General features: G+C 40.6%; 1 long non-coding RNA gene across 1 annotated transcript; it reads left to right on the top strand.

The window, feature by feature from the left end:
• The first annotated feature begins 5,531 nt into the window (after window positions 1-5,531).
• Window positions 5,532-8,991, top strand: LOC121510411. Its single transcript, XR_005991938.1, has 4 exons — window positions 5,532-5,567; window positions 5,989-6,072; window positions 8,289-8,324; window positions 8,951-8,991. It is a non-coding gene; the product is annotated as an uncharacterized LOC121510411 (long non-coding RNA).
• The last annotated feature ends 7,952 nt before the right edge of the window (window positions 8,992-16,943 follow it).

Consider the following 16,943-nt stretch of genomic DNA (forward strand, 5'->3'; position numbering starts at 1 on the left):
CTGTTCACCACAGCCTACAGTCTTCACTAAACCACCCCTTACACTCATCCTACCCCTCACATAGTTTGTCTATGTCTATGTGTTCCTGTAAAGCGTCCTTGGGTTTCTTGAAAGGCGCTATATAAATTCAAGATATTATTATTATTATTATAACTCAAGCTATTACTCGTCTTGTACACATAGCCAGAGTTTCCAGCACAACCCTGAAGAAGACAAAAAGTCCTTGTAAGGGCTGGCATCACTGCAATGCAGAGTTTACAGCAGAAGAATCGAAACAAGCTCTGACAACTATCATTCGAGCAGTACAAGAGGAAGAGTACAAGCAAGAGATCAAATGCATTCAAAAGCACAAGGAGATTCACAAAAGCAGTTCTCTCAAGAAACTGGATCCTTACCTTGATGAACATGGCCTTCTGAGAGTCGGAGGACATCTCCACCATTCAAGCCTTGATCCAAGTGAAAAGAGTCCTTTGATAATACCAGGCAAGCATCACATTGCTACATTGCTCATCAGGCACCATCATGAACAGACTCAACATCAAGAATGTTTGTTTACAGAAGGAGCTGTTTGCTCAGCTGGCTTTTGGATAGTTGGCGGGAAAAGAAAAGTGAGCAGCACCATATACCAATGTGTCACCTGTAGACAGTTAAGAGCACAAACCAGCATCCAAAAGATGGCCAGCCTACCAAGCGATCGTCTTTCAGCAGACCCTCCTTTCACCAGTGTGGGTTTGGACGTGTTCAGCCCATGGATCGTCTCTTCACATCGGACCAGAGGAGGTCTTTCACGCAACAAACGGTGGGCTGTAATCTTTACATGTAAACATCGACAACACAAAAGTGAAGACTTATCTGTCAAACCAAGGGTGTTCATGGACTTTTAACCCCCCACACACTTCCCATTTCGGTGGAACTTGGGAAAGAATGATCAGCCTTGCAAGGAGACTTCTGGATTCTATGTTCCTACAGCTCAAAGACAAACTCACTCATGAAGTGTTAGTGACATTCATGGTAGAGTTGGCAGCCATTATCAATTCCAGACCCCTTGTTCCTGTGACAACAGATCCTGATGAGTCATTCATACTTACTCCGGCTGCTCTTCTCACACAAAAGGTAAACAGTGTTCCAGTTCCTGCTGGGGAGTTTGGAGAAGCAGACCTTTACAAACACCAGTGATGTCAGGTTCAACACTTGTCCAACACCTTTTGGGACAGATGGCGAAAGCAGTTCCTCCCAACACTACAGCCTCGCAAGAAGTGGCATTCCGTTCATCCAGATGTTGAACAAGAAAGTGTTGTTCTTCTTAAGAATGACCAAACACCAAGAAATGAATGGCCTCTTGGACTGGTAACAAAGACTTTCCCAAGTAAAGACGGAAAGATATGCAAGGTCGAAGTGAAGATCATGAAACCTGGAGGAAGTACATTCGTTCTAAGACCAGTTTCAGAGACAGTTCTTCTTCTCCCCCCTAGTGTCTAGAGGAGTGTAATGTCATGGACTGTTGGGTGGTGTGTAACTACGCCAGGCGGGGAGTGTGCTGTTACACAGCTAACTCATCTATTTTAAGTTCTGATTTAGACAATGTGTAAGTTTAGTTTCTGTTTTCCACTGTTGCTTTAAGAAGCTCAGGGAATCAGCCAGTGTGATGTCATGTGACTAAACCAGGAAATAGAGAGAAAAATGATAACACTGAGGTGTATCATGGCATGTGACTCATGTGAGAGAATCCTGTAACATCTGCCATACGTCTTAAGCCTTTGATAGCATCGTGGGTATGTATGGTTCATTTGTTCGTAATCTTTATCCTCAGATAAGTATTTTTAGGAGGAATGTTTAGTTTTGTGAAGTTTGATGTCATGTTTGTTTAAGATGCTGATCATCGATCATTAGCTCAGCTCCATTAGCTGTCAGGAGTACACAAAAATACATAGAAATAAATACTTCAGTTCATTATGAGAAAGACGATGAAAAACAGATGCAATTCATATAATTTTGCATTTTTTTCTATGCTTGTGTACATATTAAAGTGAGCCTAAAACTGAGTTGTGCTTTTTGTATGTTTTAGTTTCACATTTTTCAACACCTTCAACAAACCTGTGGACAAGCTGAGAAGGTCTTTAGAGTCTTGAAGTTAGGAAAGAATTTAGCTGTCTGTCAAGATATATACAGCACATGTAATGAGGACAGAACATAGCATAACAACATTAGCCACATTAGAGAGGGCGGGCACAAAACATTGAGTCCTGCTGCCTGCCAGCCTCTGGAAAATCAGCCAATCAGAGGAAAGCAGCTCTGTGGAGGGGGGAGTGTTAAAAAGACAGCAGCAAAACTAAGCATTTCAGACACAGGTTAAAATTAGGGTTTTTCAGGACGCCAGTGTAAGAAACATGAGGAGGTTTTTGAGCTGTAAAGCATGTAAAGCTACTACATGGGCTTCAGAGAGATGGTGTAAAGCCTTGAAAAAAGGCATAATACCCCTACTTTAACTTTAAAAGGGGCAACAGAGACCAGGGCAGATGTACAGGTCTGATAAAAAGAGAGACAAGCTCTTCTGTGTTAAAATCTGTGTTAAAGGCAGTTAAAGACGCAGAATCAAAAATCTCCCTAAACTTGCCAGCAGACTCTGAATTAAAAACCCTTCTGCAAACAGGCACACTTTCAGTTATAAAAGGCTGAGATGAAAACATTTTAAATAAAACTAATTTGTGGTCTGACACACAGATATCCTTTATAACAAAATCATCAGGACTAAGGCCACAGTAAAGAACGAAAGTTATGAATGTAACTACAGTTCTAAAGCACTGAATATTCCCTTCGCGCATGCATAGTTCGAGTATGTATACCAACAACGTCACTTGTGACCCCTGGATGGGCCGAGAAAGGTTATATCTTCCGGTGTCATCCGGGGTCCTGTACCTACAGAATCTTCTCACCGGATCACGAGGATTCTGAGTGACAGAGTGCTCTGGCGGTCATTCAGGAATTCACAGAACCGTAGTTAACATTCGTAACTTTCGTTCTATTTCATCCCTGCTGACCGCCAGAGGCAGTGATTAAAGCTCTGAATGAGCTCTGTTTACCTTCAAACACGTTTAATTCCAGTTAGCAGGAGTGCTAACGGTTACTCTATAACCGGTTAGCTACTGCTAACCAAACAATTTCAGCACCGTAAGCTGGGAGAAGAGGGTTCGTATGCTGCCTACACCAGCAGAGGTTGCAGTAATTTAACAAGAACAAAAGTAAAGCACTCGTTCACTCAACATGAGTCAGAAATAGCTTTTAGCGTTACAAAATGAACAAAGTACTCACCGGTACCGGGGAGCATGAAGCTAAAGCTGCCTTTACTGTCAAGGGTTGCACTTTAACACAAACTTAATTTTGGCTAACTAGCTTTGGCGAAACATACCCACTAATTGCCAGGAAATCTCATCAAAAAATGAACACATGTACCTTACATCCGTAGAGGGGAGTGAGAGGCTACCTTACCGATGTCAGGTACAACCAAATAAAACACACCGCTCCCAAAAAAGGGTTAGACAGCCATCGCAGCCCGAGGGCGAAGACCTCACTGCTCCGACCGACACGGTCGCAGGGCTACTAGCGACTGTTATTAAGAAGTTCAACAAAATTATTTTTCCTTGTAGTAAGTTCCAAACGATTAGCTTTGGTTAATGCACCGAAGTAGGTGCAAACTGCATGCGAGAAGAAAAAAAGGACACCGGAAGATATAATCTTTCTCGGCCCATCCAGGGGTCACAAGTGACGTTGTTGGTATACATACATGAACTACGCATGCGCGAAGGGAATATTCAGTGCTTTAAGCACCGCCTCTGGTGGTCAGCAGGGGTGAAATTGAACTAAATCAAGGGTGTGGCCCTTAGAGTGAGTGGGTTCCTGCATTGCCTGGGTAAGTTTAAAAGACTCTAAAAGGTCCATTAAATCAACAGTAAGAGACTGGCTGGGACAACAGACATGTATGTTAAAATCACCTAAAATAAGGATTTTATCATATTTAGAAATAAAATGGGATAAAAACTCTGAAAATTCATGAATAAAATCCTTGTTTTGTCAAGGAGGTCTGTAGATGATTAAAATTAAAACAGGATGTTTTTGATTTACAATAAAACAATAAAAGATATTCAAAAGAAGTAAAATCACTGAATAATACAGGACAGCATTTAAAATCTTTTCTATAGATAACAGCAGGATGACAGGAATAGGTGGGTTTTTTAGCAAGTCAGAGGGTCCGAGTCCAGTAGGGTGTATGTTACTGCTAAAAGTGGAACTAAAATCATAGGTACTAGGACCGGGGGGACATCAGTCACTGATGGACTGGCTAGCAACAGTGGGCTTGTAGCATTGACTGCATCAGTAACAGCGATCAGCAGTTGGGGGGCCCCAAGTAAGCTTGGGCCGGTCCTGCTGGACATGAAAAGTGAGTCAAACTATCGTTGGGTTCTGATGTTGAAATATTCACTGGTGCCACTTTTAGACCTCTTCAGACCACTTCTTTCCTGAACATTTTTGCCACGTAAATGGTTTGTGCTACTTTTTAACCCTTTCCACCACTTCTTCAGTCCTTTTTTGCCCCATTCCAGCTACAGTTACCTCTGTTAAGCTGTTAAACCACTATTTTTACTACTAATAATAGATATTTTAGATAGATATTTTAAAGTCTGTGTAGATAATCATGTTTCTTTCTCAGCTCCTCTGGTATGTGGATTTCCCCAGGGTTCAGTCTTTGGACCAATCCTGTTTTCACTCTACATGTTGTCGTTGGGCGGTCTTTTTAGCCAGTTTGAGGATGTTTCTTACGTTGCTATGCTGATGATACTCAGATTTATTTTTCTGCCAAACCACATTCCCTCAATCATCCCTCCTCTCTCCATAACTGTTTGGCCTCTATCAAAAAGTGGATGTCCCTAAATTTCCTCCATCTCAACCCTGACAAATCAGAAATACTTGTAATTGAACCTGATCACTTCACTGCATCAGCTGAACATTGTATTGGCCCGTATCATTCAAACATTAAACCTACAGCTAAAAACCTCAGAATCATCTTTGACCAACACCTCTCATTTTCAATTTAGAGCCATATTTTTGCCTTGAAAACATGATTGTGACTCTCGTTTTTAAATTTATATTTGCCTTTTAAAATATTTTTTAAATTATTTTAACATCTAATTTTGTGTTTGAACCTTTTGAAGAAATAAGTTTGACTTTTTATCTCAGATTTTGAGCCTTAACTTATCATTTTGACTTTTTCAATCTCAAAATAATTTTTAATATTACAAATTTTTTCCTCCATAATTTATTCCTGGTGAAAATAAGGCTGACAGTTTGGTTAGATGTGGACCCTGTTGGGCCCTCAGGTTAGACCTAAATTCAGAATCCGGCCCCTTCTGTGATTGAGTTTGACACCCCTGATGTAGGAGAAATATTTGCTCTGGGCGTGTTGCTGGTGTGGCCTCGCTGTCACGTTTCATCACTGAGGTGCATTTAAGGGCCGGACTCTGTGAACTTCATCAGCTCCACACTGAACAGCTGAGAGGATCATTCTGCTGCAGGTTTGGTTCATCTTCCTCTTTCTTACTGACAGAATCAGTCTGAGCCGCCCGTCTGCTGCTAAAGATTTAATCACATGTTTGAAGGATTTGTTCTATTATCTGTAGAATATCAGCAAAGTGAATGATGGGTATCATTTACAGCTGATATTTTGGCCTTTATCTGCTCTAACTGTCGGCTATATGAAGGGAAAGGTTAGTGAAGATTTAGGCCGGACAAACAGACAGACTACAGCTGAGCTCTGTTTCTTTATTCATCATCATTTTTTACACTTTCTGTTTGAAGCACCAAAATGTATTCTTTTAAAACTTTAAAGAAGTTTGAGGTCTGAACTACATGTGGGCTAAAATGATTTTGTAAATATCAGATATTGGAAAAATCCAACGCTGTGCATTCCTAATATGTGTGTGTTTGTTTTCAAAGGTTTTGGTTTTCATCTTTACACCATGAAGCTGCTGACCGTTTCTCTGCTCATCTGTGTCCTGATCGCTCTGGCCCAAGCTGCTGGTGAGCATTAACGCTCTTATTTGCCAGTTTAGTCCAATAATTGATGACTTCTTTCTAAACTCTAGTGTTTCTCCTTATTTCCTTTAATGCTGAGATATGTGTGAAGACAGAACACACTCTTAGTGTGGTGTTGGTGTGGAGGACTCATGAGCAGACCGGATAAAGGTTTAACAGATTTATTGATAGTGCAAAGGGAGGGGGGAATCCAGAGGTCCAGGTGAGTGAATCGATCCGTAGGAGGGGGAGAGTGAGAGTGCTGCTGCTGGAGGGTGCTGGGTTTTCAGGGCTGTGAGAGACGCAGAGGGAGGCACTGGAACAAAGGAGACACAGGAGAAGTGAGTCACAACGTCACAGATGGCACTGGAGAATCTTACAGTCTTGCAAAGAGAGAGTTTCACTGAAGTATTTCAGGAGCCTGGTACCACTGAGCATGGCAGACATTACACTGGCGAAGAGAGGCGAGTCTGCAGCAGTGAAGTAGACCGCTTGGCGAGGGAATTAGCCACGGGTGCGGGGAACCAGCCTCAGCGCCGTAGGGAGGGGGAAAGGGCAGCCTCAGGAAAAGCAAAGTTAGACAGCAGCAGCAGGGAATAACTGGAAGTCAATCTTTCAAAATAAATGGATGTTGCCCAGAATCACCACTCTCAGTGCTGTTCTCATGACGGTTCACTTTGATGCCTTTATTTCAGTGAAGCTAAGCTAGCAGCTCTGGCTCTAGTCTCACAGAAACTGCAGTGGATGAATCATTAAAGTTGAAGAACTTATTTGAAAATCCTCTGAAACATAAAAAGCTCTGAATCCCGGTTTGAGCGTCTGTAATTGTCAGTCCTGACTCCATAAGTTCTGATCTCTGATCTGAGCTCAGGACTCACCTCATCACTCACCTTTAGGACCGCTTATACCAGGGGTGTCAAACTCAGTCACAGCAGGGGCCAGATTCTGGATTCAGGACTAACCTGAGGGCCTAACAGGGTCAACATTTAACCAGAACTGTCAACCTTGTTTCACCAGTCATAAAATATGAAAGAAAAAGTAGCACTGATGAAAATGATTTTGACATTTAAAAAGTTAAAAAGATAAGTTTGTGAGAAAAGTGAATTTATTAGTTTTAAAAGGTCAAAACATGAAAGTGAAATTAAAAATAATGTTTTTTAATGGTGAATATATTGAAAAGAAGTCAAAATCATGAGTTTAAAAGGTCAAAAAATTGATTCACAACTTTAAATTGTGAGTCTAAAAGGTCAAACTATGGGATTATGAGGTCAGAGTTTGGAGTTGAAAATATGAGGTAAAATACAAAATAATTGGTTAAAAAGGTCAAAATATCACGTAAAAATTAAAATTATGAATCTTAAAGATCAAAATATTATATGAGGAGTCAAAAAATGCTCAAAGTATGAAATAAAAGTCAGAATCCTAAGTTTGAGTTCTAACTGTGAGATGCCAAATTAAAAAATGTGAAATTAAAACACAAATTAATTTCTTTTCCCACATTCCTGACTTCTTATCTAAATATTTTTACTTCTTACTTTTTCAGATTTTGTGACTGAACAAGAATTTCTTAAACCATCAGGATAAATTCACATTTTTATACTTGAGGAAATCTGCAGCCCTCAGACTGATGGGCCAGTTAGAACAGAAATATCAGATCATCTTTCAGGCCGAATTTAACTGTTCCATGGGCCGGATTTGGCCCCGGGGCCTAGAGTTTGACACCCGTGGTTTATACAGTAGATGTGGTTGTTGTTGTTTCCAGACCATTAGAGGCTGATTAATGCATCTAAATGGAATAATTTCCCTGAATTGTAATAATAATCATGTGTTGCTTCATACAGCTCTCCGTCGCCTTCGTTGGACGTGGCCACTTAAGTTTGAGTTTTAACATCTTTATCTGTGCCGATTCACAAAGTGACTGAAATAAGACGACTGTAGAGACTCATTAAAGATACAGAGGAAGTAACTGTGTAGTAAATGTTCTTCTACTGAAAAGAGAGACTATGGGTTTAACCTCTGACGGAGGTTTCTATTGGAAAGAACACATTTCAGGCATATTTGAGGACGTATTGATGAAGGAGGCCCAGAGATTTAGATGTGAAGATAGATACTGCAATCTTGTGTACAGAATTGCCTATAAACACCATTTGACAATGTTGAAGGTTCATCAAAATAAAAATGCCATTACTCCTCTGAATAATAATCCTCCTTTTGTCATCTAGCGATTGATCATCATCAACACCATCATGAGGCACCAGGTGAGTTTGATCGGTTATCATGATGTTTTGTTAGTGAATTTAAAAAAAACAATATCTCAAATAAAAAGTTCAGGTGTGGACCAATAACATTTCAAACACTGAACTGTCCAGGTCATTCTGGAGAGGATCAACTACATGATGGGACCCCCATCTGGCTGGGCCCCAGAAAGTTCTCCCCTTTATCCCCCTATATCAAATTGTGAAGGCTTGAATGTAATATAAATGCTAGAATAATGTTGATAAACACTCATTTTGATTTTAGATTCATCAACACATTGATAATGAACAACTCCAAGTGTCCTTTTTCACATTTCTTTCTAGAAAAACACCAAAGATAGAACTATGCACACAGTTCTGAAAACATGAGGCTCATCTATCAACAACATCATTATTCAACTATTCTTAATCACATTTGTGCAAATTCCTGAACTCAAAGTTCATCATTCATCACTGGAGGTTCTTTTATTTGTGTGTATGTTGTTCTCCTTTGTTCTCCTAGAGACACCGGTGTTTAAAAAACACCCTGATCATCAGTTAGTCTCACTCTGCTGCTTCTGTTCACACTCAGTTTGAAAACATTTCAACCATGTGGTCAGTTTAACAGAAGTTACTGATGTTGTTGTCAGGAGAAACCATGGAGGAGCAGGAGGCCGGAGGAAGAGTGAGAGCAAGACGAGGAGGAGGAGGATTTGGAGGAGGAAAGGGAAGATGAACCATGTGATCTGCTGTGGTCTAAACATGACTGATGCTGAGCGGCTGGAATGAAGCTGCTTCAGGATCCTGTAGTGCAGAAATGAATAAACGTTTCTTCACCTTTTTGTGTCTCTGCTCTGATTTTCTCTGGACTGATTCTCTTTGAACTAACAGGTGAAAACACTGAGCTTTTCCACATGCTGCAGGAGTGCATGGAAACCAAACACAAAGAAAGATCTGTACACGGAGAGATTGATAAAGATCATAAATGCTTTGGTTTCAAAGCTTTCTGAATTTCATTTTAATAGTTTTAGTGATGAAGAATTCATCTTAGCTCTTCTGTTGACGCTGTGGCCTTTTGTTCCTCTGCAGGCTGAATTTGATTCACATGAACTTCAGTAAATAAAAGAGGGATCAGTTTGTAGCTAAAGAGAGGAATTATACGAGCATCACTCAGGTGGAAGGCTCTTCTAAAATCATCTAGGCCAGGGGTGTCAAACTCAAGGCCCGGGGGCCAAATCCAGCCCTTGGTGAAGTTTTTGCCGGCCCACCAGATCAGATGATATTTCTATTATAACTGGCCCACCAGTATGAGGTCTGCAGATATCGTCCAGTCTATAAATGTAAACTTAACATTGATGATTTATAACATCCTTGTTGAGTCATAAAAATGAGAAAAAGTAAAGAGTAAAAAATAGTTTGATAAAAAGTCAGGAACCTGGGAAAGAAATGTGTGTTTTCTCAATATTTTCAGTTTTGCTTCTCAGAGTTGTGGCTAAAAGTTATGGTTTTGACTTTTTATCATATATTTTACCTTTAAGAATCATAATTTTACATTTTAAATTCTATTTTGATCTTTTAAAATCATCATTTTGACTTTTATTTGTCGTTTTGATCTTTTTCAAGTTTGTTGCCCCCATAATTAATTTCTGGTGAAAGAAAGGTTGACATTTTATGGTTAAATATAAACCCTGTTAGGCCCTCAGGTTAGACCCAAGGTCAGAATCCGGCCCCTGCTGTGATTGACTTTGACACCACTGGTCTAGGTAATACCTGCACACTTACTTCATTCCTCAGAAGTATTTTATTAGAAGTTTCTGCTTTCCTTGATCCTTCAGGCCCCAAACCTTTTTGGACTCAATATGACTCTCTCCTCTGATAACCGTTGATCATGTATGAATTGGGGATGAAGTGAATGCTCTTGTCACCATGATGCAATCTTTGGTGGCTGCCCCTATCAGTAGCTAAACCTGAGTTGAAGTGAAAAAAAGTTGAGCAAAGAGGAGAGCAGATTCCCAACATGCAGGTAAAGTTTCTAACGTGTGATTTAGTAGACATCCAACACACAGCAGGTTTATTTAGCCTGAGTCCACAGCTCATTACTGTGGTCTGTCTGCTTGAAGGTTAAATCACTGGGTCAGTTTAAAGGAAGTTACTTTTATTGTTGCCAGGAAAAATCATGGGGGGGCAGGAGGCCATGGAGCCAGTCTAGCACAGAGAAGAGGAGGAGGAGGAGGAGGAAGGTGAAGATGAGCCATGAAATTCAACTTTCCTGTAGTGTATAATCTACTGTGGCCTAAACATGACTGAAGCTGAGCAGCATGTTGAGCTGAAATGAAGCTGATTCACATGAGCCTGTACTGCAGGACCCAATAAACATTTATCACCTTTTTCTGTGTCTGTCAGATTTTCTTTGTAGTCTTCCTCATTGAACTAACAGGTGAAAATAAAAGTCTTTCTTTTTTGTTATGCATTTTTATTGACATTTCTAAAATTTTAATAGCAAACTGATTTGATTGGGTGCTGCATGCCGGCACAGGGGTTAGCGCTGTTGCCCCACAGCAAGGAGGTTCCTGGTTCCCTTCCCAGTCAGGTCAGGGCCTTTCTGTGTGGAGTTTGCATGTTCTCTCCATGTATGCGTGGGCTCTCTCCGGGTACTCCGGCTTCCTCCCACCACCAAAGACATGCTCATCAGGTTAACTGGTGACTCTAAATTGGCTGTAGGTGTGAATATGAGTGTTCCTGGTTGTCTCTATATGTCAGCCCTGTGATTGACTGGTGACCAGTCCAGGGTGTACCCAGCCTCTCGCCCAATGACAGCTGGGATAGGCTCCAGCACACCTGTGATTGGGGACGTTTGGGGACGGGATGACTTGATTAGGGAGGTCCAACCCTTCCATGTCTGACTGGAAACACTGGTTTATGTGTTGCATAATTGTGCTTAAGATCTGTCCGTCCTGTTAAAGTCAACAGGATGATTAAAGGACAATGGAGGTTTTTTTCTACACCATGTTCCAAATTATGATGTTAATGATATTTTTCTTTGTTGTTCCTTAATAGTTGATGCAAATGACAGTCAGTATCATTTTCAAGTCCTTTTATGCCCATTCGGTTGTTAAGCTGTGACGTAAGCGCTCCCTGGTCCAAACACCCTACCGTCTAAAATGCCTCAGTGTTGTGTGCTGCGATGTTTGAATCGATCAGAGACTAAAACAATGACTCTACTGTCATTCTACCGCTTTCCTTGAAACGAAAAAGAGAAGAGGAAATAGCTGCAGTTAATAAGGTTATATACAGTCTATTGTTACAATTTGGAGACGTTAGCGGAGGCTAATGTTAGCTCATGCCAGTAAAGTCACATACTTGACAGAACTTTAACTTTTCTCCGTCAGCCAGCTACAAAAGTGTCCTCCTCATCAAGGATCGATGTGTTTCTGAATTTTAAGATGCTTTTCTGCTTACCACAGTTGTATTAATCAGGGTGTAGTGGGGGGTAAACTTAGCTTCGGTGTAGTGTTTACCCCTTTACCCCTGGCTGTTAAGAGAGATGGGTGACTGAAGGCTTTATGTCTGCTACAACCAGACAATCTGCATTATCTTGTGTAATTTTGGGTTATCTAAATGGGTAATTAAGTGATTAAGCATGCTTACGTTACATATATATAAATATAAAGTCCAAGTGTTACGACGCGACATTACGACTGCGTCAGAGCGAGGAGCTCTGCCCGGCGCGTAAGTAGCCTACCGCCTGTAGTAACACTTTGGCAAAAGAGAGCGTGAGCCGCAGATGTTGGTTGCCTGTTGCCTCCTCACTGCCGCTGTGATCTCTGTTCCTTAGGGCGGACCAGAGTGCCACCGAGGGGGATGCGGACGACGAGTCCTGGAAAGAAGAAGCCTCGGAGATTCCTGTCTGTTTGCACCTTCGGACTTTGGCTGCCATCGAAGACTGGTTTTTATAGTTTTATTGGAAACGTTTTTAGAACACCACATTTTAAAAAACAGTCATTGCTCTTGTTGTTTAATACATTTTAAATCAATTGTACCTGGTTGCACCTTCCCTAAGATTTCTTACTGGTTTTAACAAGTTGCTCACTCCTTGATTTTAGAACCATAGCACCTTTTAAAATACTTTTCTGGTTTTAATTAAATTTTTATTCTTTTTAGAAAAAAACCCAATTACCCTCCTTACATTGGTATGCTTGAGAACAACATCCTCTCCACAACCAAGAATCAAACATCACTGCCAGACTGTTTCCAGCCCTTTCCTAACTGTAGGATTGTGCTGGACTGCACAGAGGTTGCCGTCACCAAGACAGAGAAGCTTGACACACAGGGTCATTTATACAGCCAGTACAAAGGACGGCCCACATTGAAAGCTCTAATTGGTGTGGCTCCTAATGGAGGGATTACCTTTGCTAGTGACCTGTAAAGTGGGAGTGCCTCAGACAACGCAATAACAGCAGATTGTGGAGTTCTCCAACATCTCCAACCAGGTGATATGGTAATGGCAGACAAGGGCTTCACAATTCGGGACATTTTGCCAGAAGGAGTTTTGCTGAAAGACATCCTGTCTTTCCTTGTCAATGGACAGTTCACACAGGAAGAAGTGAAGAGAAACAAACTCATCTCCAGTGCCAGTGGTCCATTCAGAGGCTGAATGGACCATATCCCATATCAATTCAGAAAAAACATTAACAAAATTTTGAAAGTATATGTGTGTGTCTTACAAACCTACAAACACCCATTCTTCGTGAAATGTCATGATTTGAATGAATGATTTGAAAAAGAAATGAACTTAAATTCATGCCTGAACCTTGAAGACTTTTATTAAAGCAATATTGAATTAAAGTGCTGCTCTTCTTTATACCCTGAAACATTGGTGGGAAAAATGTTGCATAAAGTGCCAAAACTTCATCATTAATAACAATGAAAAAAATAGAACTTAAATAGAACTGAAAATCTTTTAGCATTTTCAATTTGTTACAACTCTGACGGGATTTTTGGTAGGAAACAATCTTTGTGAAATGTTTCCAGAATGTCAGTGTTTTCAGCCCATGTTGGGTCTTTCTGCACTGGCAGGATGACAAGGTCTAGAGGTGACCACACAACCAGGTGACAAATGTTGGCTCCGGTCAGGTGTAGGTTGCCCTGGATCTGATGCCAGTAGTTGGTGTGATGGGTTTTTTTAGTGTCATGGAACCAGTCACTTCATCCAACTGCAGAAAGAAGTCCCTACTCTCTGCCGCCTGGCCGATAGACTTGGATTTGGCTGACCAGGGACATTTCACCTAGGGGTGGGTGATATGCAAATGTATCACAATTTTGGGAGTAACAGCAATCAATATACCAGCTAGAATAGTGTCATTAGGTCAGAAAATGACATGATTTTACTGAAATTCTGCCTTCAAGACAACACATGCCACATATTGATATCCAAAATCTAAGTAATTTATATCAAAATCTAAGTAGTCTCATCACGATCTCAGTATAGTGCTACTGTATACTATAGGGCTGGGCGATATGATTCAAATCAACATATTGATTATTTCAAACTTGCACCTCGATTGAAATTAATATGAAATGAAAACAGCCGATCTACAAGCTCATAAAATGTTGCGACACGTGAGCTTGTAGATCGGCTGTTTTCATTCAAAAAATTCTAAGAGATACAGTTTATTGAATCAACCCTGTATCATACTTCTCTGTACAGTGGTCAGTTATTGGTCCCAAATTTCTGTTTAAGTTTATTTTCTATCCATTGCCCAGCCCTAGAATACTAGTGCATCTCAAAAAATTTGAATATCATGAAAAAGTTCAGTATTTGTTGTAACTCTTTTCTGAAAGTGAACCCCATATATTATATAGACTCATTACACATAGAGTGAAATATTTCAAGCCTTTATTTCTTGAAATGTTGATGATTATGGCTTACAGATAAGAAAACCCAAAATTCAGTGTCTCAAAAAAATTGAATTTTACATAAGATCATTTAAAAAAGAGGATCTTTTACACAGAAATGTCAGGCTTCTGAAAAGTATGTTCATTTCTATGCCTTCAATACTTGGTTAGGCCTCATTTTGAATGAATTACTGCATCAATGCAGCGTGGCATGGAGGCGATCAGCCTGTGGCACTGCTCAGGTGTAATGGACGCCCAGGTTGCTTTGATAGCAGCCTTCAGGTCATCTGCATTGTTGGGTCTGGTGTCTCTCGTCTTTCTTGACAATACCCCGTAGATTCTCTATGTGGTTCAGAATCAAGCACAGTATCGTCATGGTCACTGAAGCAGCTTTTGGTACCTTTGGCAGTGTGGGCAGGTGCCAAGTCCTGCTGGAAAATGAAATCAGCATCTGCATAAAGCTTGTCAGCAGAAGGAAGCATGAAGGTTTCTAAAATGTCCTGGTAGATGGCTGTGTTGACTGTGGACTTTAGAAAACACAGTGGACCAACACCAGCAGATGCCATGGCAGCCCAAATCATCACTGACTGTGGAAACTTCACACTGGACTTCAAGCAACGTGGATTCTGTGCCTCTCCACTCTTCCTCCAGACTCTGGGACTTCGAATTATGTAAAACTCAAATTTTTTGAGACTCTGAATTTTGGGTTTTCTTATCTGTAAGCCATAATCATCAACATTTCAAGAAATAAAGGCTTGAAATATTTCACTCTAAGTGTAACAAGTCTATATAATATATAGGTTTCACTTTCAGAAACAAGTGACAAAAAATATTGAACTTTTTCATGATATTCTAATTTTTTGAGATGCACTAGTACTGTATATTGACCAACCTTAACTTTGCCTCAATAATGCAATCAGCAGACACCGTCCCATCTGGAGATCCACCGAGCAGACCACTGTCTGACAGGAATACTTCCCTCTACTGGATAACAGCACCGGTGTGCTTTGTGTATTCCTGTTTTGCCTTTGGCTCATGGATGATTCCCCACTTGCATGCCTTTGGGAGGGGAGGGGGGAAGAACACACAACCCACTTAGTCTTACATTAGAAGTTTCTTTGAGGTTGTACTGGCCAAGCAGGGTTTTGAATAAGGAAGGAGGGTACCTCTTCCATTTGACTGCTGCCAAGACCAAACCAAAGTTGCTAGCTGTGATCCGTTTCTTGCGATATGCAGACCTGTTATAAAGACACCCAATATAAGACACAATTTACCTGGACAAGGGGTGGGCAACCCGTTTTGGTAACACTTGATATACATCCCATGTCCATAATATGTAATAAATATATTTATAAAGTGTTATAATTTGCTTAGAACACTGTATGCTTATAATTGCAATGATACAGTGGTATAAGCTGAATACAATGCATACAATATATGTAGCCAATTTATGTCATCTCGTTTGATTTTTTTGCTTGATAAGTTAAACAGTGTGGTTTGTCTTAGACCTCCCAGACGGGCCAGGCAGAACCACCATCAAGGTTGATTCTGGCCCCCAGCGGCATAATTCCCAGGTCTGTCTTGTTTAACAACAGACAGAGTTACATGTAATAACCTGACTAACCCTCCAGTTTCTTTACAAAGTTTCTGCAAATTATTCTTGAATGTTCATGGCTGTGTTCAACCACCTTCAGGTCCAGTGGGGGTCCCGGTCTCTGGCACCTTTATTTTGGGGTTGCAGGCTGAAAAGGTTGAGAACTCCTCCCCTTCATGTGAGCTAACCTAGAGTGTGCCTTTAATATTAATATTATTATAATTTAATCTGTAGAATGAATGAAAGGTCAGCTCCTCCCCCCAGGAAAACTAAAGTTCATTTCTTAAAGGTACATTTGTTTTTATTGTTGGTGTGAAGAGGATGTTCTGCTCAGTTGAGTCTCATAGTTTCTGTGGTTGGAGTGTGTCATATTTCATGTCACCTGTAGTGAGTGTTATTAGAGAATAGTCCAAGTGTAAATCTACTCCATTCCTAAATGATCCACTTCACTCAGCAAACAGAGTTATTACTTTTTCTAACCGGCTCTCACGGATGTCACACTGCTGTAGTGTCTGCTGTTGCTTTTGCTTTTGAGTTCATAATACTGAGCAAATGTTTGCTCATTGATTTATTTAAGCCACTTGTTTTTATCAGCTGTCAGAGGCACCATGGGCATTTTCAAACTACCCACAGTACTATTGCCCACACACAAGCAGGCCTGCCCACAGGATTGTCTGGGACCCTGACAAACCCAGAGAGTGGGCCCTCCCCAGGTGTGATTTCTAGATAGAATATATCAGAGGTTCTCAACCTTTACAGCCCTCCACCCCCAAAATAAAGGTGCCAGAGACCAGGGACCCCCACTGGACCTGAAGGTGGATGAACACAGCCATGAACATTCAAGAATAGTCATGTGGAGACAAGGCCGTCCATAAAGGGGGATGGAGGGGAGAACTTTCTGGGCCATGAAGTCAGATAAATGATGGTCCATATTAATCTGTGATAACCACATTTAATTTTTTTAGCTGAATAATAGCCGCTGTTATCAAGGCTAAAACTGTGGGAGTGTTTTATTATTTGTGCCGTAGTATATAGTCATCTTAAAATGTAAATCTTTTTTTTTTTAATCAGAAATAAAATCAGTAAAAAATGACCCAAAAATGGTGGAAAAGGTGGTGAAATGTGATTATCAAAACCACAGAAATGGGTTAAAA

The sequence above is a fragment of the Cheilinus undulatus genome, linkage group 5, assembly GCF_018320785.1.
Source record: "Cheilinus undulatus linkage group 5, ASM1832078v1, whole genome shotgun sequence".
Classification (NCBI taxonomy): domain Eukaryota; kingdom Metazoa; phylum Chordata; class Actinopteri; order Labriformes; family Labridae; genus Cheilinus; species Cheilinus undulatus.